This window comes from Chrysemys picta, chromosome 25 (assembly GCF_011386835.1).
Source record: "Chrysemys picta bellii isolate R12L10 chromosome 25, ASM1138683v2, whole genome shotgun sequence".
NCBI lineage: Eukaryota > Metazoa > Chordata > Testudines > Emydidae > Chrysemys > Chrysemys picta.
In genome coordinates this window covers 3,891,622-3,915,846 of record NC_088815.1, presented here as the reverse complement: position 1 = coordinate 3,915,846, position 24,225 = coordinate 3,891,622, and the positions used below count along the sequence as shown (strand labels likewise).

The window sequence follows — 24,225 nt, the reverse complement described above, 5'->3', positions numbered from 1 at the left end:
TGGAAATGTTACTTCTGAGCGGGGGCCGTGTGAACAGTGCAGCCTGCGATGCCGTGGCAGCTGGCAGGACACTAGCAACTCACAGCCCCTGGGTCGGGGCTCGAACCCCTGGCCAGCTCCGCCCCTGGTGTCAGGCCGAGCTCTCTCACTCACCCCTTCTCACGTCGCCTGGGCTTCTCAGTCCTCTTCCCCCAGGCTAGCCCAGTGCTCACAGCTCCCTCACCCCACAGTTTGGTCTCATCCCTGCCTGGTATCTCTGCTCCCATCAAGTCTTGTCTGTCCCAGGTGCCCCCCAGCACTCCCAGCTGCTCTCCCTTGGCTGCTGCAGCCGGGCCCGGAGGAGAAGCAGCTAGCAGGGAGGCGCCCGCAGGGGTGGAATGAAACGGGAAGTGCTCAGGGCCACCTACCCCTCGGGCTCGCTGGAGAATGGCCAAGCAGCCCTGCGGCTGAGATGCAGGAGCAGGGCTGCTAGACGATGCGAGCTCTAGTCCCAGCGCTGTGGCTTCACCTCTCCGTGCCTCCGTTTCCACACCTGCGTGGGGCTGACCCTGCTGTCCTCGGGACAGGCGAGCAGGCCGAGAGGGGGGTGTAGGATCAGGCTCATCAGGAAGAGCCCCTCACACAGGGTAGCCTCCGACGATTCCCCAGTGCTCGTTCACCCCCCCCCCCAAGCCCACGGGTTCGGTTTGCACCAGACAAGGCCCCCGATGGGATCCGAGACAGATCCAGCTGGGCTCTGGGAGCGGCTGGGCTGCTTTGGCTAATGGCCGGGGGATGTGTTTGCATTTCAGCAGGCCCTGGCAGAGCAGAGGACACAGTTGTCCCTGAACCCGCCTCATACAGCAGGAGAGACTTGCTTAGCCACGCAGACCACGTCCAGGCCTGGCTCCAGAACCAGCGTTGTTCCCAGCCCTGCTGGGCCAGCTGACTCAGCCTCTCCAAATGATGAGACTGCGGGGCAGAGGGAGCCGTGCGGAGAGGCAGAGGGGAGGAGCGGACGAGCAGAGCCGGAGGAGGAGAAGAACTGTGGACACACTGGGTGGCTCAGTCACTGGGCAGAGTAGAAGTCAGATGTCTAATTAAAAACCATTGAAATACCGTCCTTCCTGAATGGGGGGAGGAGGATGTGGAAAATCAGGGAGGGTTCAGAAGAGCTACAAGAACAATTTGGGGTCTGGAGAACCTGCCTCGCGGTGGGAGGCTGAAGACGCACATGCTGTTTCCTGCGCTGAGGAGGTTAAGCTCCTACCTGGGGGAAGATCTCTGAGAGCAAAGGACCCTTGACGGAGCAGACAAAGGCCGAGTGAGATCCAGGGGCTGGAAACTGGCGCTAGATCAGTTGAGACTAGAAATCCGAGGCCTGTTTTACATGGGAGGGTGATCAGCCATGGGAACGACTCACCTAGGCAGGTGGGATCCTTACCTGAGGACTGACTGACAAAAATACGCTCCAGCTCAACACGACCCCTGGGCTGGCCAAGGAATGACTGGGCGGCCTGGGGAATCCAGAAGGACAGGCTGGTCCCATCTGGCCTGGGCATCGATGAACTGCGGGAGAGCCCAGCTCCCGGGGGGCAAAGGCACCAATAAGGAGCTGACTGCCACAGTCCCACACTGGGGACCTGGCTTCAGGGTGGGGTGAATGGGAGCGCGATGGGTTTGGAGTCCAGGCAGAGTAGCCCAGGTTCCCAAGGCGACTAGTGGTTTTTGGGGCCCAACTTGCGAGCCCTTAAAGGAGCCTGATTCCCTCTAGGCGGGTGCTCAGGTCCCTTGAGGGCATCTCATGTTGCGTCCCCCGAAATCACTCGTCACTTCGGAATGCATACCGAGGGAGTCCGAACCCTAGCGCCCACCAGGACTTGAGACCCTCGCGAGATGATCCTGGATGCTCAGGGCTGAAATCCTGCCCGGGGGGGGCCCAGGGTCAGTTCCCGCCCATGCAAGGTCTCAGCCCATTCGCTTCCCTTGGCGAACCCAGCAGAGGAGTCTAGCCTGGAATCCTCTCAGATTCACCCCAGAAACTCTAGTGAAGTTGAAGAGGTGTCTCTGCCCCCCATAGGGTCTGTTCATTCATCACCTCAGCCCATCCCTTGCTTCATTCATCACATCTCCCTCCCCTTCGGCCATTCTCGTGTCTGCAGTGACAAGCCATAGGGAGCCCAGAACCAAGACAGAAGAGTGATCCCTGGGTTCATGAAAGACTGAGATGCTGATTCCAACGAGCCTCCCCAGTAGTGGCTTTAACCCAGAGCCAACATAGAATCACGGAATCATAGAATATCAGGGTTGGAAGAGACCTCAGGAGGTATCTAGTCCAACCCCCTGCTCAAAGCAGGACCAATCCCCAACTAAATCATCCCAGCCAGGGCTTTGTCAAGCCGGGCCTTAAAAACCTCTAAGGAAGGAGATTCCACCACCTCCCTAGGTAACCCATTCCAGTGCTTCACAACCTCTTAGTGAAATAGTGTTTCCTAATATCCAACCTAAACCTCCCCCACTGCAACTTGAGACCATTGCTCCTTGTTCTGTCATCTGCCACCACTGAGAACAGCCGAGCTCCATCCTCTTTGGAACCCCCCTTCAGGTAGTTGAAGGCTACTATCAAATCCCCCCTCACTCTTCTCTTCTGCAGACTAAATAACCCCAGTTCCCTCAGCCTCTCCTCATAAGTCATGTGCCCCAACCCCCTGATCATTTTTGTTGCCCTCCGCTGGATTCTCTCCAATTTGTCCACATCCCTTCTGTAGTGGGGGGACCAAAACTGGACACAATACTCCAGGTGAGGCCTCACCAGTGCCAAATAGAGAGGAATAATCACTTCCCTCGATCTGCTGGCAATGCTCCTACTAATGCAGCCCAATATGCCATTGGCCTTCTTGGCAACAAGGGCACACTGCTGACCCATATCCAACTTTTGGCCCAATCCTCAAATTTGTCTAGGTCACTCTGGACCCTATCCCTACCCTCCAGCGTATCTACCTCTCCCCCCAGCTCAGTGTCATCCGCGAACTTGCTGAGGGTGTAATCCATCCCATCATCCAGATCATTAATGAAGATGTTAAACAAAATTGGCCCAAGGACCGACCCCTGGGGCACTCCACTTGATACCAGCTGCCAACTAGACATGGAGCCATTGATCACTACCCGTTGAGCCCGACAATCTAGCCAGCTTTCTATCCACCTTATAGTCCATTCATCCAATCCATACTTTTTTAACTTCCTGGCAAGAATACTGTGGGAGACCATATCAAAAGCTTTGCTAAAGTCAAGGTATATCACGTCCACCGCTTTCCCCATATCCACAGAGCTGCTTATCTCATCATAGAAGGCAATCAGGTTGGTCAGGCATGACTTGCCCTTGGTAATCCATGTTGACTGTTCCTGATCACCTTCCCCTCCCCAAGTACTTCAAAATGGATTCCTTGAGGACCTGCTCCAACATCAGCCAACTCCCTCAGCACCCTCGGATGCATTGCATCCAGCCCCATGGACTTGTGCATGTCCAGCTTTTCTAAATAGTCCTTAACCTGTTCTTTCACCACTGAGGGCTGCTCACCTCCTCCCCGTACTGTGTTGCCCAGTGCAGCAGTCTGGGAGCTGACCTTGTCAGTGAAGACAGAGGCAAAAAAAAGCATTGAGTACTTCAGCTTTTTCCACATCCTCTGTCACTAGGTTGCCTCCCCCATTCAGTAAGGGTCCCACACTTTCCCTGACCTTCTTCTTGTTGCTAACATACCTGTAGAAACCCTTCTTGTTACCCTTCACATTCCTTGCTAGCTGCAACTCCAATTGTGCTTTGGCCTTCCTGATTACACCCCTGCATGCTCGAGCAATATTTTTGTACTCCTCTCTAGTCATCTGTCCAAGTTTCCTCTTCTTGTAAGCTTCCTTTTTGTATTTAAGCTCACTGAAGATTTTTGTTTAGCCAAGCTGGTCGCCTGCCATATTTGCTTTTCTTTCTGCACATCGGGATGGTTTATTCCTGCGCCCTCAATAAGGCTTCTTTAAAATACAGCCAGCTCTCCTGGACTCCTTTCCCCTTCATGTTACTCTCCCAGGGGATCCTGCCCATCAGTTCCCTGAGGGAGTCAAAGTCTGCTTTTCTGAAGTCCAAGGTCCGTATTCTGCTGCTCTCCTTTCTTCCTTGTGTCAGGATCCTGAACTCAACCATCTCATGGTCACTGCTGCCCAGGTTGCCACCCACTTCTACTTCCCCTCCCAATTCTTCCCTGTTTGTGAGCAGCAGGTCAAGAGGAGCACGGCCCCTAGTTGGTTCCTCCAGCACTTTCCCCAGGAAGTTGTCCCCAACAGTCTCCAAAAACTTCCTGGATTGTCTGTGCACTGCTGTATTGCTCTCGCAGCAGATGTCAGGGTGATTGAAGTCCCCCATGAGAACCAGGGCCTGTGATCTAGTAACTTCTGTTAGTTGTCCGAAGAAAGCCTCGTCTACCTCATCCTCCTGGTCTGGTGCTCTATAGCAGACGCCCACCACGACTTAAATACAAGGGGGGACCAATTGTTAAGCATGAGGGGTTCACCCATGCTATGGGAGACCCTTCCAGTGAAGTGGGCAGTGAAGGCAGCAGGGTGTGTCCCCATGGTTGTAACGCGCCGTAGGAACAGGGTCTCTCTTGAGTCCATGGTTTTAGTGCCTAGCAGAGGTAGGAACTGAAGCTCCCAGGCTGACCTTTGAGGGTGTTGGGCAGGTTTCCTTTGAAGCACAGACTGAGAGGGCAGCTAGGCACGATCACTTTGAAAGCGGGTCAGTTTTGTAACCAGGATGATGCGTAACCTAGGGACAAGGCCCAGGCCTAGAAGCCGGACATACTGGGTTCTAGCCCCCGCTCAGGGAGAGGGAGGTGACTAGTGATGAGGACAGGGGACCACTAGCCAGGCTTCCTGCGTTCTGCTGCGGCTTGGGGAGGGGAACATGGTCAAGTGCCCAGAGGAGGCGCTAGAGAGTTGAGTGCCTGTGGTTGGCTGTGTGTGATCATGGGATGTTGCCTGTATGATACTATTTCCCCACCTTGCTAGGGGACTGGGACCCTGCCAGGGCTGGTGTCTGTGAGATCCTCATGCTGCTGGTGGTGTTAGCTCAGGGATTGGCAACCTATGGCACGTGTGCCAAAGGCGGCACGCGAGCTGATTTTCAGGGGCACTCACACTGCCCGGGTCCTGGCCAGCGGTCCGGGGGGCTCTGCATTTTAATTTAATTTTAAATGAAGCTTCTTAAACATTTTAAAAAACTTATTTACTTTACATACAACAATAGTTTCGTTCTATATTCTAGACTTATAGAAAGAGACCTTCTAAAAACGTTCAAATGTATAACTGGCACGCGAAACCTTAAATCAGAGTGAATAAATGAAGACTCGGCCCAGCACTTCTGAAAGGTGGCCGACCCTTTTGTTAGCGTCTGTGGGACACTTCATTCCTATTGTTCCAACCTCGCTGAATGCTCCATGCTGCCCATCTGAGGACAATATGGAAACTGCCCCCCCACCCCCGCACACACCCCCTCGGATCCTCACGGTCACTCTGCAGAAGCTGAAATTGGAAACAGACAAATGGTTTCCAAGCAGGAGCGTTTTCGAGCCAAAGCCTGTGTGTATAATGATTCCCAGCATCGTTCGCTAACGGTGATGGAAGAGATCCTGGCACCAGGCCCCGGAGCCAGCTGCTCCCTGGTGAGCCTCCCATCCGCAGTCAAGTCTAGCGAGATGAAAGGGTTGTTTGGGAAGAGACTGGAAGGGATCCAGCTCTTACTCCAGGGCATGGAGCTGGCCCAGCCGAAGGGTGAGCGGAAGGTCCCCAGGCAGACACACATGGCCCAAAGGAGGCATTAGGGGAGACTGGAGTGGCCCAGAGAAGCCGGTAGGGGAGCGTTGAGAGGCCCGGAGAGGACTGTGGGGAGAGTGAAGAGGGCCAGAGGAGCGAACAGGCAGGGCCCAGGGCGGGCAGCGGAGCTCAGCGGGGATACAAGAGCGATCAGATACACTGCACACTGCTGACAAAGGGATTCGGCCCCATGCTGCTCACCGCCCCCACATCCTACTGGCTCCAGGGCTCCATCCCTGGGCAGGGGAGCGGACTGGCTCTGGGCGTGGCATTGCCTTCACTCAGCTCGGTGGCATGGCAAGGTTCCTCAGTAACATTACGCCCCAGAGCGGCATCTGGCCTAGGTTCCAGAACGGCCCAGGAGGCTGCTCCCCATCCTGCAGGAAAGGCCTGTGGGACTCACGATTCGGGGCCTTTGGAGAGTTTCTGGCTGGACCAGGAGGAAGCCGGTGCCAGTGCAGACAGTGCAGTGGGGATGCTGGCTCCAGCAGTGCCAGCGCGCCCTTGTGCGCAGGGTGAAAGGGGGAGTGAGGCTCTGGAATGGGGTTGTTACCCCATGGCAGAGGAGTTTGCAGCAGCCTTAGGATTCCTGCTGTTCAGAGCGGAATCTCCAGGGGCAGGTGGGAGAGGAGAGAGCATCTGGTTCTGAACAAGGTGCAGCGTGTAGCCAAGATTGCACACGTGTGTGTATTTGTGTGTAGCCCTGGGTGGATACATAGAATCATAGAATCAGTGTTGGAAGAGACCTCAGGAGGTATCTAGTCCAACCCCCTGCTCAAAGCAGGACTAACCCCAACTAAATCATCCCAGCCAGGGCTTTGTCAAGCTGGGCCTTAAAAACCTCTAAGGAAGGAGATTCCACCACCTCCCTAGGTAATGCATTCCAGTGCTTCACCATCCTCCTAGTGAAATAGTGTTTCCTAATATCCAGCCTAGACCTCCCCCACTGCAACTTGAGACCATTGCTCCTTGTTCTGTCATCTGCCACCACTGAGAACAGCCGAGCTCCATCCTCCAGCATAACTACCTCTTCCCCCAGTTTAGTGTCATCCGCGAACTTGCTGAGGGTGCAATCCATCCCATCATCCAGATCATTAATGTTGAACAAAACCGGTTCTAAGACTGACCCCTGGGGCACTCCACTTGATACCGGCTGCCAACCAGACATCGAACCGTTGATCATTACCCCTTGAGCCCAATGATCTAGCCAGGTTTCTGTCCACCTTATAGTCCATTCATCCAATCCCTTTTTAACTTGCTGGCAACAATACTGTGGGAGACCGTATCAAAAGCTTTGCTAAAGTCAAGGAATATCACATCCACTGCTTTCCCCTCATCCACACAGCCAGTTATCTCTTCATAGAAAGTAATCAGGTTGATCAGGCATGACTTGCCCTTGGTGAATTCATGTTGACTGTTTCTGATCACCTTCCTCTCCTCCAAGTGCTTCAAAATGGATTCCTTGAGGACCTGCTCCATGATTTTTCCTGGGACAGAGCTGAGGCTGACTGGCCTGTAGTTCCCCAAATTCTCCTTCTTCCTTTTTTTAAAGATGGGCACTATATTTGCCTTTTTCCAATCGTCCAGGACCTCCCCCAGTTGCCACAAGTTTTCAAAGATAATGGCCAATGGCTCTGCAATCACATCAGCCAACTCCCTCAGCACCCTCGGATGCAGCGCATCCGACCCCATGGACTTGTGCATGTCCAGCTTTTCTAAATAGTCTCGAACCACTTCTTTCTCCACAGAGGGCTGGTCACCTCCTTGCTGACCTTGTCTGTGAAGACCGAAGCAAAAAAAGCATTGAGTAGTTCAGCTTTTTCCACATCATCTGTCACTAGGTTGCCTCCTCCATTCAGTAGGGGTCTCACACTTTCCTTGACCTGTGTGCGTGTAAGTGGGTGCATATGTGGGTGTCTGGGCATTTGCATGTCAGTGAGAATCTGGGGGAGTGTAGAATTGCAAATGGGGGGGAAGGGGATGGCCACATTAACCCTTTCCATTCTGATGCCTTATTGGTTTCCATGTGAGTGAGAAAACAGGGGTGCCAAGAGCCAGGTTCACCCAGCCAGAGAGCAGACAGGCAGCCAGAAGGCCTGGAATTGGCCTGGCACGTCCAGAACTGAATGGGTGTGTAAACCAACCAGAACCAGAGCAAGGGACCAGGCAATGAGGCAAGCAAAGGGCGCTGAGCAGGCGCTGACCCAACATGAGGAGCTGAGTGGTGCATAGACAGGCTCACATGAGAGCACTGTCCTGGGGCCTCACATTTCTCAGAACTTAGGAGACCATCTCTGTGCGTCCAGTCGCTGTAGGGTCGCCACCTATCTAATGGCTGGTAACTGGACCCCCTGCTACGCCTCTTCCCCCAAGGCCCCGCCCCTGCCACATCTTTTCCCCCAAGGCCCTACTTCCATTGATCACAGGGTCTTCACCAACACGACAGAGGCCACCTTGCCCACCACCTGCGGCTGCACAGGGCCAGGTGCCACAGGAACAGCCTGGCCCTGGAGACAGCAGCTGCTATTGCACTACCTCCTTCCTTCCACTTAGGCGTTGCCACCTTTTCCACTGAGCAAATAAAATGGCCATGAGGGCTTGGGCACCCGTCCACACAAGCCGAAACCCGGACTGTCCTGGTGAAAACCAGACGGGGGGCCACCCTATGTCGCTGCCACCCTGACTTCGCTCTAGAGTCTTCCTGCCTTCACAGGCCTGCAAGGGGAAGGGGAAAAATTCTCACCCCAAATCTTGCCTGCCTCATAGGACGACCTGTCCCCGGACAGGAGTGACTCCATTGGCTTCCGGGGGGCTATTCCTGGTTTCCTTTGGGGTGAGCGAGAGGCGATGCAGGCTGTGGGGCCCCAGGACGATGAACAGAGATAGAGCTGAGACCCGAGGGCTGAGTTCATCTCTCGCCTAACTGAGCTGAAGGCAATAGAGCGCCAACAGGGCTAGCTGGACTCGGTGGACATGAGGCTGGGATCTTCCCCCCGCTGTATTTCCATGGTCCCCTCCCAATTCAGAGCTGTGAAAGGCAGACGGGACCATTAACTCAGCCAGTCTGACCTCGTGTATAGCGCAGGCCCTTACACGGCACCCTGTACTGAGCCTAGCTTGTGCCTGGCTACAGCCCCTCTGGAGGGGAAGCCAGGCTGGGCTGGAGACATCAAGCGACGGGGAATCCACCACAGCCCTGGGGAGTTTGATCCCCCTCCCTGTTAAACATTTGTGCCCTAATCCCAGTTGGAATCTATCCGGCGGCAGCTTCTTGTTCTGCCCCTCGGCTAGATGGAAGAGCCCTTCAGTACCTGGGATTTTCTCCCATCGGAACCCCAGAGAACAACCCCCCACCCCCCGCAAGTCACTGATTAGTCATTATTGGTATTGCAGTAGCACTAGGAGCCAATCAGTGACCAGAACCCTGGAGGTGCTGTACAGACACAGTACAGAAAGATGGGCCCCACCCCCCCAAGAGCTCACAGTGCGAGTGACGATTCCCCGCTGACAGCTACTGTCAGAGAGCCGGGGGTCAGCCAGCTCTTGGGCCGTTTAACAGGCACCGTATTGATACGTCTGGTGCTGATGGGTTAATCGGAGCAGAGCTCAGGCAAAGTCTTCACATTACATCTCTGCAGCCACCTTCCCCAGCCCTACCCTCTCCCCCTGCTAGGCTCTCAGGTACCTGGTGCGGAGCAGGGATCAGTAGAGGACACGGACGTTGCAGCCGTGCGGTGCTAGTCAGAACGCTTCTTGGCACGGGCCCTAAGGGAGCTCTTATTGGAGGGATTCGGGAACTGGTCGTAGACACTCTGGAAATGGGAGTGGTGGGGAACTGTACCTTTAAGATGTTCATGTTATGTAACACACTGCACTGGCCATTGGCATGGGGACACTGAATGCAGTCTCTGCCCAGCTCCTTGTCTCTGCGCGGACGTCTACACAGCAGCTGGGAGGCGTAAGTCCCAGCACAGGCAGACGTCCAGATAGCAGTGGGGCAGTGGCCGGGCCTAGCAGCCCAAGTCCGTACCCAGGGGCTCGGCGGGGCTGCCCTGGCTCCATGGAGTTCCCAACGTTGTGGGGCATGCAGCAGCAGGAATGTTAAACAGTTCCCACAAGCACTGTCCCATGCGCGCTGTGTGCCAGCCCCCTGCAATGCATCTGCTGCCCGTGGAGAGCAACGGGGCAGCAGCTGCAGGGAAGGAAGAGTGCGAAGAACTTTGGAGACTCTCTGATTAATTTACCAGCCTTTCAACTCTGTAGACGGGCCTGTAATCAGAGCCCAGGGACAGGAAATTGCCAGACACACTTAGCCCTCATCTGGTTACTCCTGGTCCCAGCAAGCAGCGAGGGAGCGTGGGACAGTTCTGGTGACGGGGTGGGGGCTGAGGGGCTTTTCGAACCGCCAGTGCTGCTTCCCTCCCCTCAGCCTTCCCCACATCACTGCCCCCTTGGGGTCCCCCAACCCATCACTGCCCCCTCCTCTCAGCCCTCCCCCCATCGCTGCCCCCTGGGGGTCCCCCACCCCTATCCCAGCCCCCTCCTCTCAGCCCTCCCCCCATCGCTGCCCCCTGGGGGTCCCCCACCCCTATCCCAGCCCCCTCCTCTCAGCCCTCCCCCCATCGCTGCCCCCTTGGGGTCCCCCAACCCATCACTGCCCCCTCCCCTCAGCCCTCCCCCCATCGCTGCCCCCTGGGGGTCCCCCACCCCTATCCCAGCCCCCTCCTCTCAGCCCTCCCCCCATCGCTGCCCCCTGGGGGTCCCCCACCCCATCACTGCCCCCTCCTCTCAGCCCTCCCCCCATCGCTGCTCCCCTTGGGGCTCCCCCAACTCCCATCGCTGCCCCGTGGTGGTTGGTGCAAAGGGTTCTGGGGCGTAGCTGCCCACCGTTATAACGCAGGCTCCTTTATTGCTTTGCCCTGTGGCCCCTGGTCTCGCCCTCTGGCTGCCCCGGCTCCGTGCTTGGCTGGCGTTTTGGCCCCAGCTTGGGTTAATGAGAAGCAGCCGGCAGTTGGATCCCAGAGGACTCAGCTGCTTCCCGAATGTATCTGGTGCGTGCAGGGGCCCAACCCTCCAGGGGCTTGGCCATGTGGGCAGCCTTGGGGCTGGGGTCTGATGTTCACTACTTGGAGGGGGAGCCGTCCAGCAGGTCCGGGGGGGCCCTGAGCCCCCTTAGCCACACTCCCCACTTGGAGTTGTGAGCCAGGGCCGGCTCTAGCGTTTTTGCCGCCCCAAGCAGGGGAAAAAAAAAAAGCCGCGATGGCAAGCGGCAGCAGCTCTACCACCACTTCATTCTACGGCGGCAATTCGGCGGCAGGTTCTTCACGCCGAGAGGGAGTGACGGCCCTGCCGCCGAACGGCCAGACGTGCCGCCCCCCTCTTCATTGGCCGCCCCGTGCCTCCCCCCTCTTCATTGGCCGCCCTGTCGTGAGCAGCCATCAGGCCACATAACAGCAACCGGGTGTAGAGCCCGGCGGGGCTGCTGGGGGTTAACGGTTAGAGGAGCCACCGGAACTTTCTGGGTAACATAACTAGAGAGGGTCCCTTCTCCCCCTCGCCCGTTCTCTGTCCTACACGCCGCCCCTTCACGCCCCCAGCCCAGCCTCTCTCAGTCCCTCTTTGTCCCCACCCCGCTCCTTGTCTCGGTCCCTTTCCCGTGTCCTTTAATTGCTTCCAGCAGGGGAGGGGCTGAGCTGGGTCTGGCTGGATGAAGGGGGCTGGGGTGGGCTCAGTGGATCAGGCACCTGGCTCCCACCCACCCTGAGCGCAAGGCAGCCTCATCTGCGCCTGCTGGGTAGGGTTACCATATTTCAGCGAGCAAAAAAGAGGACGGGAGGAGCCCCGCCCTAGCCCCGCCCCTGCCCCTCCCACTTCCCGCCCCCCCCTGACCTCCCAACCCTCCCCCCATTCCTTGTCCCCTGACTACCCCCTCCTGGGACCCCTGCCCCTAACTGCCCCCCAGGACTATCTAAGCCTCCCTGCCTCTTGTCCCCTGACTGCCCCAACCTTTATCCACACCCCCACCCCCAGACAGACCCCTGGGACTCCCACGCCCCATCCAACCACTCCCCACCCCCTGACAGCCCCCCCCCAGAACTCCCAACCCATCTAAACCCCTCTGCTCCCTGTCCCCTGACTGCTCCGATCCCTCTCCCCACCCCTGCCCCCTGACAGCTCCCCCCCAGAACTCCCAGCCCCCTACCCCCCCCGCTCCTTGTCCCCTGACTGCCCCCTCCTGGGACCCCTGCTCCTAACTGCCCTCCAGAACCCCACCCCCTACCTAAGACTCCCTGTTCCTTGTCCCCTAACTGCCCCCTCCTAAGACCCCCCCCCAACTGCCCACCAGGACCCTACCCCCTACCTGTACCCTGACTGCCCAAAACTTTCTCCACTCCCCCCCAAAAGCCCCCCCCCGTTTCTTGACTGCCCCTTCCAGAACCTCCCTGCCCCTTCTCCTGCCCCCCCTTACCCTGCTGCTCAGAACAGGGTGTTGGGCTCTGTGCGAGCCGGACACGTGGCTAAGCTCCCCAGCACAACAAAACCCGGTCCCTGGCCCTGCACAACAAAACCCGGTCCCTGGTCCGGACCGGGTTGCAGGGGAGAGCTGCCCTTGTATCAGCACAAAGTGCTCTCGCTCCCGTTTTGCTACGCTGCATGGCAGAAACCGCTCCCAGTTGCAAAAGGGGAGGGCTGCACTTTGTGCTGAGACACTTGCTCAGAATGCAGGGCGGATCCGGCTCCTCTCCAGCTGCTCCGGAGTCCAGCCCGGGACTTTCCTGCAGCCCTCCCAGCCGCTCGCTCTGCTGTGCCGGGGGAGGGGGAAATCCCGGACATTGTGAGTGCTTTACAAATTCCCCCCGGACGCTATTTTTAGTACAAAAAGGAGGACATGTCCGGGTAAATCCGGACGAATGGTAACCCTACTGCTGGGGGTCAGCTCCCCGACTCCGCCGGCCACGGGCAACACGAGCTCTGGGCTCCAGGCCCAAGCGTCCCCTGGAGCACCCGCCCCCCAGGCCTCCAGACACAGGCAGGGCTCCCAGGGCCGCTCCTCCCAAAGGGCCAGGCCCACGCAGGCAGGCTGACGTTCATTTAACACAGAGCATAGATCCGAGAAGAATCAATGGAAACGGGTTACACAGTAAATCAAACCCCCGCAGTTCGAGAGCCCAACTGCAGCTAGTGCGACATTCCCCTGCCTCGGACAGACCGGCTCACCCAGCGGTTCGGTGCCACCGTTAAACAGCCGCATTGCCCGTGGTGAGCCAGGCCAGCTGGCAGCTCGTCCTGTAGTGAACTGGCTGTCCCTCTGCGCCAACAATCACTGTCTTCACGTGTAAATGGGGGAACAGCCTCAGCCCCCGCCCCCGCCGCTGGGTTTGTTGAGAATCGCCCCTGGAGCAACCCCAATCACTTGATCAGCATTTTGCTCAGACAGTAAATAGGCATCTGTCACGGAGTCCCCGGGCCATGCTCTGGAATTGCTCCCCACAAAGCCAGTCAGGACTCTGGGGAGCCTCCTCTCCCATGGAGCAGATTGTCTTCAGGGCAAGAAGCTCACACGGCTTCACCTTCCTGGGTCTGACCTTGGAGCATTTAGCATCCTCTGCCCCACCGTGCACTTCCCACAGCGAGTCCACCCAGGCAGGGTCCTGGGGAAGACACAGGGTCCTGCACCCCCACTTTGCAGTCAGACGTGACTCTTAGCCAGCCAGTAAAACTGAGGTTTATTAGATGACAGGAACACGGTCTAAAACAGAGCTTGTAGGAACAGAGAACAGGACTCCTCAGCCGGGTCCATTTGTGGGGGTAGTGAGCCAGACACCCACATCTGCACTCACTCCTCGTCCCCAGCCAGCTCCAAACTGAAAGTCTCCAGCCCCTCCTCTCTGGCCTTTGTCTCTTTCCCGGGCCAGGAGGTCACCTGATCTCTTTGTTCTCAAACGCCTTTAGCTATCCCTTTGCAGGGGGGAAGGCCCTGGCCATTAGTTGCCAGGAGACAGAGTGCCAGCCATTTATGCACACTGGCCTTTATCCCACCACCTAGAGACTTAAGAAATGCATAGGGGAAACTGAGGCACCCACACAGTATTCAGAGGAAACATTAAGAACAGTCCCACTTCGTCACAGCGTCCAATGTGCAGTCCGATACTCAGCCTGCAAGCAGCCATCCAGGGAGCTGAGCGGCTCCTACCTGCCTGCCCAGGGGCGTGCGCAGGAATAAACATTTGATGGCTTTTGGAGGGGCCCGTTTTGTACCCCTGTTGCAGCCCCTCGGCCAGAGGAGCTCACTCTCCCCGCTGTAGCCCCATGGCCAGAGGAGTTCCATGCCCCTATTGATTATGGGGGGGGGACTGTGCCCCTCCTCCGCCACCTCACCCCACCCCACCCCGTGCACGCTCCTGCCTGCCAGGACCTGTTTATCACCCTCTGGTGACCAGCCCCAGTTCACAGGCCTTAAGAACCCAGTTTTCAGTATGGAACCGGAACACCGCACGTATTTACTGCACAGGCATGTCCCAGTGCTCACGAGGCCCAGTTTGACACAGGCATTCAGCACGACACTCTTTGGTGAACTAAACCCCAGACCCAGGGGACCCCTGTTACCCGGATCACCCACACGCTTTGCCAGTGGGCACCAGCGGTCCCTGGCTCACAGCCCTCGCCCCACCTCCCTTATCTGATAATGAGTTTGGGGCCCTGCAGATTGGATCCAGTCTACGACCAGCTTGGGAGGGGGAATTATGGGAGGCCTGGATCCACCAGAACTTTGGGGTCCCTTCTGCCCCCTGCAAAAAACTCTGGTTCCTTCTGGACTCCTGGAACTTCGGCCTCCCTGTTCCCGCCTGAGCCCCTTGAGTCAGATCAAAGCCTCCTCCGGCGGGAGGTTCTTGCAGCCAAAGGAGTTAGTGCAATCACTGGCATTTCACAGCGGGTAACTTAGTAACTCCTGTGTCGTGGCCCCCTCAGCTCCCTGCATCCTACCGGGGCCAGGAGCCCGAGTCCCTGATTTGGGCAGGCTCAGGTTCCCAGGATTTGGTGCTGAGCCCCTGTCTAGACGGGTCCCTGCACCAGCAGGGCTTTGGGCAGCAGTTTCCCACCCGGGAGAGCTGGGGGAATCTCCTGGCCTGTGCTAGGAGCTCAGACCCACGGAGCGAATGGTCCCGTCTGGCCTCGCGCTCGATGAATCCGGGAGCACTGAGATTTCCAGCAGCCGCCGGCGGAGCCCTGGCACGGGGGGACGAGCTGCTGTCTGCTGCCTGGCTCCCAGCATGTTTACATAGCCTGGGTGACCTCGGACCAGAAACGGGTTTTCATCAGGGTAATTCCCAGGCCCCTACAGAACAGCAGGGCAGTACATACGGCCTGCATCGCCCCGTGTAGGAGTGAACTCCCGGGCACGGGGGAGGCAGCTCCTCTGTCCAATGCAGCACAGGCAGGGGGCTCGCAGCGTTAGGGACTGGAGGAAACTCTCAGCCCTGCTCCTGGGGTAATTAGCCGTGGCCATTTGTTCTCGGTTTTTGCTAAGCCTGGTTCTGTTCTCCCCCTGGTATAACCTCCACCCCACCCCCGACATCAGCGCAGTTAGTGCTCCTGGTTACACTGCACCCTCAGAGCCTCTCTGCGAGAGACTGGCTCCCCTGGGCTGTCACTTCCACCAGGGCAAAGTGCCTGGAAACACTCCCTGTCTGACTGGGGAGGGCTCTACACCCTCCCTTTGCACTGCTGCCAATGACTGCACAGCAGGCCGAGCAACCCAGACACAGGCCATTGGTTCTAGCCCTGCCACTGACACTGACCCGCTGGCTGACCTTGGTCAAGTCAGTGCTCTGCTCCGTGCCTCAGTTTCCCCAGCTGTAACGTGGGACGAGGGCTCTGACCTGGCTCATGGGTCTAGGGGGAGGCTCAAGCCATGGATAATTATAAAACACTTGGAAATCCTCAGCAGGAAAGAGCTTGAGCCGTGCTGCCTATAATGCCGGGCCCCACCTTCTCGCAGCCGCTAGCCAGTCGTGGCCGCCAAGCCTGCGTCTCAGCAGCCCTGGGAGTGTGCTCACCCCCGCCCCAGGTGAATGCTGTGGCTAAAGGAGATCTGCCTCTAGCTCCAGCTACAGTGCTGCATACGTGTTCAGCTGGGCAGCGGCGTCCACTGCCTGGAAACCCTGATTTGGTCCTTTGCCACAGCGCCCACATGAGGGGTACACACACGTGCCGCTACTCCAGCCTCCACAGCTCTCCCTCCCTCCCTCCCTCCCTCTGCCAGCAGCTATCCAGGGGCCAGGAAACAGGACTGGGAGCCAGGTGACCTGGGACCTATTCCACCCCCCTGCCACTGACTTGCTGGGTGGGTCCCTTCCCCCCGCTCTGTCTGTGCCTCTGTTTCCGTCATCCCCAAAATGGGGCCCAGGTTCTTACCCCCTTTGTGAAGCCCTTTAGATCCAGGCCGAAGACGAGATGCTGAAGTGCTGGGCCCGTGAACCTGGACACATCTCCAGCCCCCTGCTTTTGGGATCCCCTGGGAGGGGCACTCGCTTCCCACCTCACAGGCCCGCAGCAGCCTGTCAGGATACAGGCCGGCCTCCGGCCTCTGCACAGCTGCACAGTGTTCTGTACAACAAGTGGGAATTTGGTTTTTGACGTGCAGTTTCATTTTGCTTTTTCGCTCCCTCTGACCTACAAACCACAGGCCCAGCTTACACACACACCCCCCACCCCCTCCAGACGGAAATGCAGGCAATCAGCTGCTCCGCAGGCCAGAAATAAACCGGTTGCCCTGAGCTGTGCGATTTCAATGGCCTCTCGATGGTTTTAACAAACAAGCAGCCAGAGAGGCATTAGGACAGAGCCTTAGGGAGTGCAGCAATTGGCTGGCTGAGCCTTTAGGGATGGGGATAATCATCAGTTGCACTGCCAAAGTGCCTTTATTAGTAGTTATTTATCCTGCAGTGGCACCTCCGAGCCCCGGGCATGGAGCTGGACCCCGTGGTGCCAGGCGCTGTACACACGCAGAACAAGACAGAGGGTAATTAACCATTGGAACAATTTATGGAGGGTCGGGGCAGATTCTCCTTCACTGACCAGTGCTTAAATCAAGACTGGATGACTTTGAAAAGCCCAGCTGTAGGAATGATCAGGGGGCAGGTCTCTGACCTGCGCTAGACAGGTCAGACCAGATGATCTCAATGATTCCTGTGACGTTATATGATTAAAATATGACCCTGTAGAGCATTGTTGCTACCATTGTTATGTAATTGCAACAAATCTCATACATCAGCGGGTCGCAAACTTTAGCAACCCCCATTTTGATTTAAAATTTTTCACAGATCCCCAACTCCCCCTCTCAGCCCCAGACCCCACCCCTACTCCAATCCTTTCCCCAAAGCACCACCCCACCTCTTCCTACCCTGGCTCCAGCCTTGCCCCTCCTCTTCCCTGCCTCTTTCCACCTGTCACATTATTGATTTGAACTGGGACCATATAGAACATGGTTGCAACCAAAGTCCTGTAGTGGCACCAAATCTTGTATAAAGGGGGTCAAATGGGGTGTCTAAGACAAGGTTATGGTTTACTGGTTATGATTATGCTGTCTGTATGTGTGTATCAGTTTTGTAGTTGAAGTTATGAATATTGGCTCTATACTGTCTGTATTTCAAACTTATGCTATGCTGCTGGGTGACATCCCAGACAAGTTGATGTTAGCTCGGCCTAGCCTGCTTGATGGCCCATTAAGGACCATCAGCTATACAACCGACCCATGGAAAGAAGGCAGATATGCCTTATAACTCAGCAAAATATGCAGGAACTTGCCCATGTGACTCCAGACTCCATTTTGCTGTAATTTTCCACAGTAAGACAAAGAGGTGTTCTTACCAGGGCCGGCCCCGGGCACCAGCTTAACAAGCAAGTGCTTGGGGCGGCCAAGGGAGAGGGGCGGCACCTGCTGCAATTCGGGGGTGGCAGGTCCCTCACTCCCTCTAGGAGCGAAGGACCTGCCGCTGAACTGCCACCGCCGAGCGCGGATTTTTTTTTCAATTGCCGCTGCCGATCACGATCGTGGCTTTTTTTTTTTGCTTGGGGCGGCAGAAATGCTGGAGCCAGCCCTGGAAAAGACTATAAAAGGCTGATGCCTCATCTCCATCTGGTCTTCAATCCTGCTTCTTACCTCTGGAGGGACTTTGCTACAAATGGAAACTCTACACAAAGGACTGATGACCATCCCAGCTGGGGATGTACTCCAGAGACTTGATTTTGAACCTACAGTTTATTTCATCACAGCTACAAGCCTGAACCAAGAACTTTGCCATTACTGTATGTAATTGATTCCATTTAACCAGTTCTAGCTCTCATCTATATCTTTTTCCTTTTATGAATAAACCTTTAGATTTTAGATTCTAAAGGATTGGCAACAGCGTGATTTGTGGGTAAGATCTGATTTGTATATTGACCTGGGTCTGGGGCTTGATCCTTTGGGATCAGGAGAACCTTTTTTCTTTTACTGGGGTATTGGTTTTCATAACAATTTGTCCCCATAACGAGTGGCACTGGTGGTGATACTGGGAAACTGGAGTGTCTAAGGGAATTGCTTGTGTGACTTGTGGTTAGCCAGTGGGGTGAGACCAAAGTCCTCTTTGTCTGGCGGGTTTGGTTTGCCTTAGAGGTGGAAAAACCCCAGCCTAGGGCTGTAACTGCTTTGTTTTAAGCGATTTGTCCTGAATTGGCCCTCTCAGTTGGGTCCGCCAGAACCGCATCGTTACACCACCCCTCCCCACTCCTCCCCCTCCTTCCCAGTGTCTCCTGCACACCACTAAACAGATGTTCCCCAGTGTGCAGGAGGCGCTGGGAGGGAAGGGGAGGGGTTGTTCAGTGGGGCTGGCGGCTCCAGACATGATTCTGCCCCCTCCCCCAAGCGCACCCCATCCCAACTCCTCCCCCTTCCTCCCAGCGCCTCCTGCACGCGGGGAACAGGAGGGCGGGGGAGGAGTTGATCAGCGGGGCCCACGGACCCCCTGCAGCACCATCGCGGACTCCCAGGGGTCTGCGGACCCCAGTTTGACAAACACTGTTTTATTTCATGTAAAGTGTCAGTGGAAAGCTATGATTTGCTGAATATGATTATCCTATTTGTATGCATGTATCATTTTTGTATCTGAAGTTATGAATATTGACTATGTACCTGTATTTCGAATGTGTTTGCTCCTGTGGTAACACCCACCAGGCAGTTTATATGGAGTCTAGCCAGCACATTGTGAATGGAGTATTTGAGTGATGGCCCATCAACAAACACAATCAGGGCCGCCCAGAGGATTCAGGGGGCCTGGGGCAAAGCAATTTTGGGGGCCCCTTCCATAAAAAAAAGTTCCAATACTATATTCTCGTGAGGGCCCCTGTGGGGCCTGGGGCAAATTGCCCCACTTGTCCCCCCTCCCCCCGGGCGGCCCTGGGGAAAATAAACATTTAAAAACCTTCCGCATCTCAGCACAAACCCAGTTTTGAGAAAACTTCTTTTCAAGTCACCTCTACAAGGTATCACTGGTTCTCAGCATCAGCTAGTGCTAAAAGGCTCCAAAGCTCATTAAAAGGGTTGGACAAATATTTTCCATCAAAACTTTTTTTGGATCGAAAACTAGGGGTTTTTAAAAAGCCGAAAAAATCACGGACAATGTCTGCTTTCCTTCAAAATTTGTTGTGGTTTTTTTAATTGAAAAGCTGAAATTAATCTGCCAAAACCTGAACATGGTTTGGGGTTTCAGAAGTGTGTGGCCAAATATTTGCTGCTTGCTGTGTTTGATTGTTTAAAGAAACAATAAAAAAATTCTGCTTAAAAAAAATCCAAAACTTTTGAACCACCTCAGCTTGTGACCAAATGCCTGAGCCCATCCAGTCAGAGATTTTTCCAGGTTTTTGATACTCTGCTGGCTTCCTTGACTCATATCTGTCTCCATAACGTCGGGTTCATTTAGATTAGAACATAAGAATGGCCATACTGGGTCAGACCAAAGGTCCATCCAGCCCAGTATCCTGTCTACTGACAGTGGCCAATGCCAGGTGCCCCAGAGGGAGTGGGCCAACAGGCAATGATCAAGTGATCTCTCTCCTGCCATCCATCTCCGTCCTCTGACAAACAGAGGCTAGGGACACCATTCCTTACCCATCCTGGCTAATAGCCATGAATGGACGTAACCTCCATGAATTTATCTGTTTCCTAGAGATTGGCTCCATGGGGTCCCTCACAAACTGGAGATAGTTACTGTGGGTTTGTCTTCAGTATAGACTATGTACATACTCCACGAACTGAGCATTTGAGCTTGTTCCAGAATCTGGGATGAGCCTATATTGTGAAAACTGAAATGCTCAAAATAGCACATGCATGTGAATGGACACAGGGTGCTAAAATTAAATTAACCCAGAGGTTCTCAAACTGGGGGTTGGGACCCCTCAGGGGGTCACGAGGTTATTACTGGGGGTCGCGAGCTGTCAGCCTCCACCTCAAACCCCGCTTTGCCTCCAGCATTTATAATAGTGTTAAATATATTTAAAAAGTGTTTTTAATTTATAAGGGGGGTCACACTCATAGGTTTGCTATGTGAAAGGGGTCACCAGATGCACCCTAAGGAACACACCAGTTGAGAATTTGCAAAGTGGCACCAACTGCCCCTCCCTATCCTCATCATGCCCTGTCCCTGGCCTGACACGCCCCCTATGCTGGGGGTCGTTCACCCCAGCTGAGAGTGTCCTTCGGCCTCATCCTGGTCGCTGGTAGTAGGAGAACAGCTTATGCCCCGAAGCAGCTTTTATATCCCTCCTACGTGTGTTGTCATTGACTACGGTGACTCTGGATGGTCTCGCTGTCCATAGAAATGTCCAGTCCCTTTTGGAATCTTGCTAAGTTCTTGGCCCCAGCGAATTCCTGTGGCAGGGAGTTCCGCAGAGTAATGATGTCATGTGGAAAACCATTTCCTTTGGTCAGTTGTTATCACTCTTCCAGAGCCTGACTGCAGAAGGGCCAGCGTCCAGCAGGTTGCAGGAGCTTGCTCGGCTGCAGAGCTCTCTTTACGCGACCCAGGCAAGATGCTGGAATTGAAGGTTTGGTCCTGACGCACACAGCACGACTGTTCACTTCAGGGCCCACAGGCCCAGGCTTGAGATCGGGGCTAAAACCCATGGGAAGGTGCTGCTGGAGTAACAGCTGGAGCTGGAGGCTCGCTTGGCCTAACCAGAAGGAAAGAAGAGAGTGTTAAGAGCTGAGCATGGAGAGACCAGGTAGCATTGCTGTGTGGTGTTAAAGGGGCTGTGCTCCACCCCAGAACCAGCAGTCTATCAAGCAGTACAATACAGTGGATCTGTGCAGTGCTTTGAGCCCTTTGGAATGACACCCCTTTTTCTAGGCCACTCTGCGCCCTTGATTTATAAGGGGTCCTCACCACCAGCTTGCTCTGAAATAGCCCCTCTGGCAGGGTCTCTGGGGCCCGTCTACACGCCCTGGCCTGTGTGGAAGGAGGGGGAACGTGTGCTGGAGGAGACGAGGGGAGGACGCTGGGTTTATTCCTGCTTGCGCCATTGTCTTTTCACTGGCTGGGAGCCAAGGATGACCCCACGCTGCCTTGGGAGTGGCAAGGGCTGAGTAAGTGCCCCGCCAGCTCGCAGGGCCCTGCATCCTGGAGATTAGCCGCCCCAGCCTCTCTCGGCAGCCAGCAGGAAAGAGCCCAAGATGGGGCCACTCCCCTGCCTGCGGCTGGCCAGAGAGCCAAGTGCAGATCCCAGCTGCTGAGCCGGCCTCCCTGCAGCCTCACCCCACCCCCTGCTGGAGCCTGCCCGGCCCCTCCGGCGGGGTGGGGGGAAGGCGCGAGGGCCCTGGCTCCTGAGGGCATTGTGGCCCAGTACAGTGCAAGGAGGCAGGAGCTCTCTCAGTGCCTAGGGACCCTGGGACTGGGGCTCTCAATGCCGCAGCCCTCAGAGTTCCCTGCACTGGCCGCACCGGACAGCGAGGCCCAGGGGGACGTAGCAAGGCAGGTCTGCTGCGCCAGGGCGGTGGCTACGTGGGGAAGTGCTGGAGGGCAAACTCAGGGGCTAGAGGGAAGGGCCCTGGACCGGGGGGGCTCTGGCTTGATCTACAGGGGAGGGGCTTTCTCTAGCCACAGATGGGGGATTAAGCTGCTCACAGCCCCCCGCCCCCCCGGCAATGTGGCTTTCGGGGTTACGCTCGGCCGCTCTCTCAGCATCACAGGATGGGCTAGTGATTAGCACCGCACAGCTGGCCCCAGAGCTCCTGGGCTACATTCCTGGGTCTCCTCTTGCCTCACTCTGTGACCTTGGCTAATCCATTAGCCGGCTAGTAATAGCCCGGAAGCCTGGGGCAGCCCTTCCAAGGGCACATCCCCCGTGGCTCTGTGTTCCATACTGAAGGCCCTTTGCCCCTCAGCTGGGTGTTAAAGGTCGGGCACTGCTTCTCCTGGGTCTCTGTGAGGACTGAATGGAGGCTGCCTGGCCTTAGGAGCTTGTGATTAAATACAAAGAATTAGGGCTGATTTTTTCCCCAAGGCATTTTGATATTTACAAGCCAGTACAGGTGCAGCCAATTGCCCTGAGGTGGCCCCCAGCACCTCCTCTTGTCACCCCGTTATATGTTGTTTTATGGCACCCGCATTTTCCTTTAAAACATTTTTTATACCCACAAAAGTTTCCAAGGAGCGACAGATCCCAATGCCAGACTAACCAAAGATGTTCTCGGCACAGCTCCACCTCCACGCAAACTGGGATACAGGTGCAAGTTAGATCATCAGTTGCAACAAGGAATCAGTGTCCCACTGGGCGAGAGATTCATTATGTTATTAAAGAAAGTGTTATAATCAGCAGTAAGGGGAAGCGATGGGAGAGGTACATTGAGGCAAAATGTCTCTAAAAATTAGAACTGGCTGAACAATTTTTGATGGAGCAGTTTTTCCATTAGGAAACACCAATTCAATGTGAGAAAGTTTCACAGCAACATATCAATTTGGTCAACATTTTCAAAAGGAAATATTGAAAACAAAGCATTTTGACAAGATCCAAATGTTTCGTTTTTGACTTCTATGTTATATAATATAATTAATTACAATCAATTAACTGTCAAAATGTTTGACCCTTAATATTATGTTATAAAATATAAATAACATAAAAGTCAAAAGAAAATGTTTTGATCTTACTGAAATGAATGTTTCAATCAGGTCATTTCCATGTTTCCAAGACTAAATATTTTGGAATTTTCATTTCATGGTAAATTTCAACTTTTTGTTCTGATTTGGGACAAAGGAAAATTCAGAAATAATGGAATTTCTGTGGAAGGGGAGCTCCGTTTTCCGACCCGCTGTATGAACGAGGCGTATGGATGAGCTCCTGAGGGTACTGGGAGAAGCCCCATTTAAAACCAGACGAGATGCTGGTAACTGCAGTAGGGGACCCTCCTGAGCTGGCGGATGAACTAGATGTGACCTAATGGGCATTTTCCATCTGTACCTTGAAAGATCTTTTATCTATTCCCAGGTGCTTCCAGCGAGGGCAAATCCAGCCCCGTCTAGGTCTCGGCGCTACCACACAACAAACACTATATATGAATAGTTTCCACTACAAACGTATGGGGGTGTAACTATGCTGTGATCTAACCTCCGGTGTAGACAGCGCTATGTTAATGGGAGGGCTTCTCCCGTCGCCATAGCTACCGCCTCTCTTCAGCGTAGGTAGCGTCTTCACTAAGCACTACAGCAACACAATTGCATCAGTGCAGCGCTGCAGGTGTAGACACATCGGGCTAGCCCTTGTGAACACATGGTGAGATAATCAATCCTGGAGCTGCTAGACTGAAATACTATCTGAGCAACCTCCCACCTCCAGGGTGTGACCGCTGAGAGGGCGTTTCAGGGAAAGGCGGGTTAGGATGATCTCCTCTCTGACCTTCAGCACAAGAAGCCCCGTGAAGCAATGTGCCCAGCACCATGGTGAAAAGCTGGTGCCCCAAGGCAATCTTCAGAGCCCCAGTTTTCATCTCTCAGCAGAATCCCCACCCTCCACTCCTGCTCAACAGTCTCTCATGTATCTGCTCCAGGTAGCAGCATGGACGGGTGTGGTCACCGGCTCCTGCCCTGAGTGCATTGGGAGACAAGGGGTAGGGACAGGCTGGTAGCTGGAGGGACAGAGAGAACCCAGGGTCTGCCTCTGCCCAGCAACCTCAATACAGAATCCCCTCTATTCATTACAGCTGAGACCACGAGTGAGAGTGGAGGAGCAGACCTCAAAGCCCATGTCTTCTATAGTCCAGCTGCCTGCCTCTGGCTGCTACAGAGGAAGAGATGAAACCGTGGTGGAATTTGCTGGAGAATTGTACCCCCCCCCACACACACACACACAGCGATC

At 55.3% G+C, this 24,225-nt stretch overlaps 1 protein-coding gene across 1 annotated transcript in view; it reads right to left on the bottom strand.

Annotated features, from left to right (window-relative positions):
- The window catches only part of TBXA2R (thromboxane A2 receptor), a 64,930-nt gene extending 48,409 nt beyond the window's left edge, over nucleotides 1-16,521 (bottom strand). The window contains exon 1 of the mRNA XM_024107894.3: nucleotides 16,255-16,521. The gene's annotated coding sequence lies outside the window, so the exon portion shown is untranslated. The remainder of the gene's footprint in view (nucleotides 1-16,254) is intronic.
- Nucleotides 16,522-24,225: the final 7,704 nt, after the last annotated feature.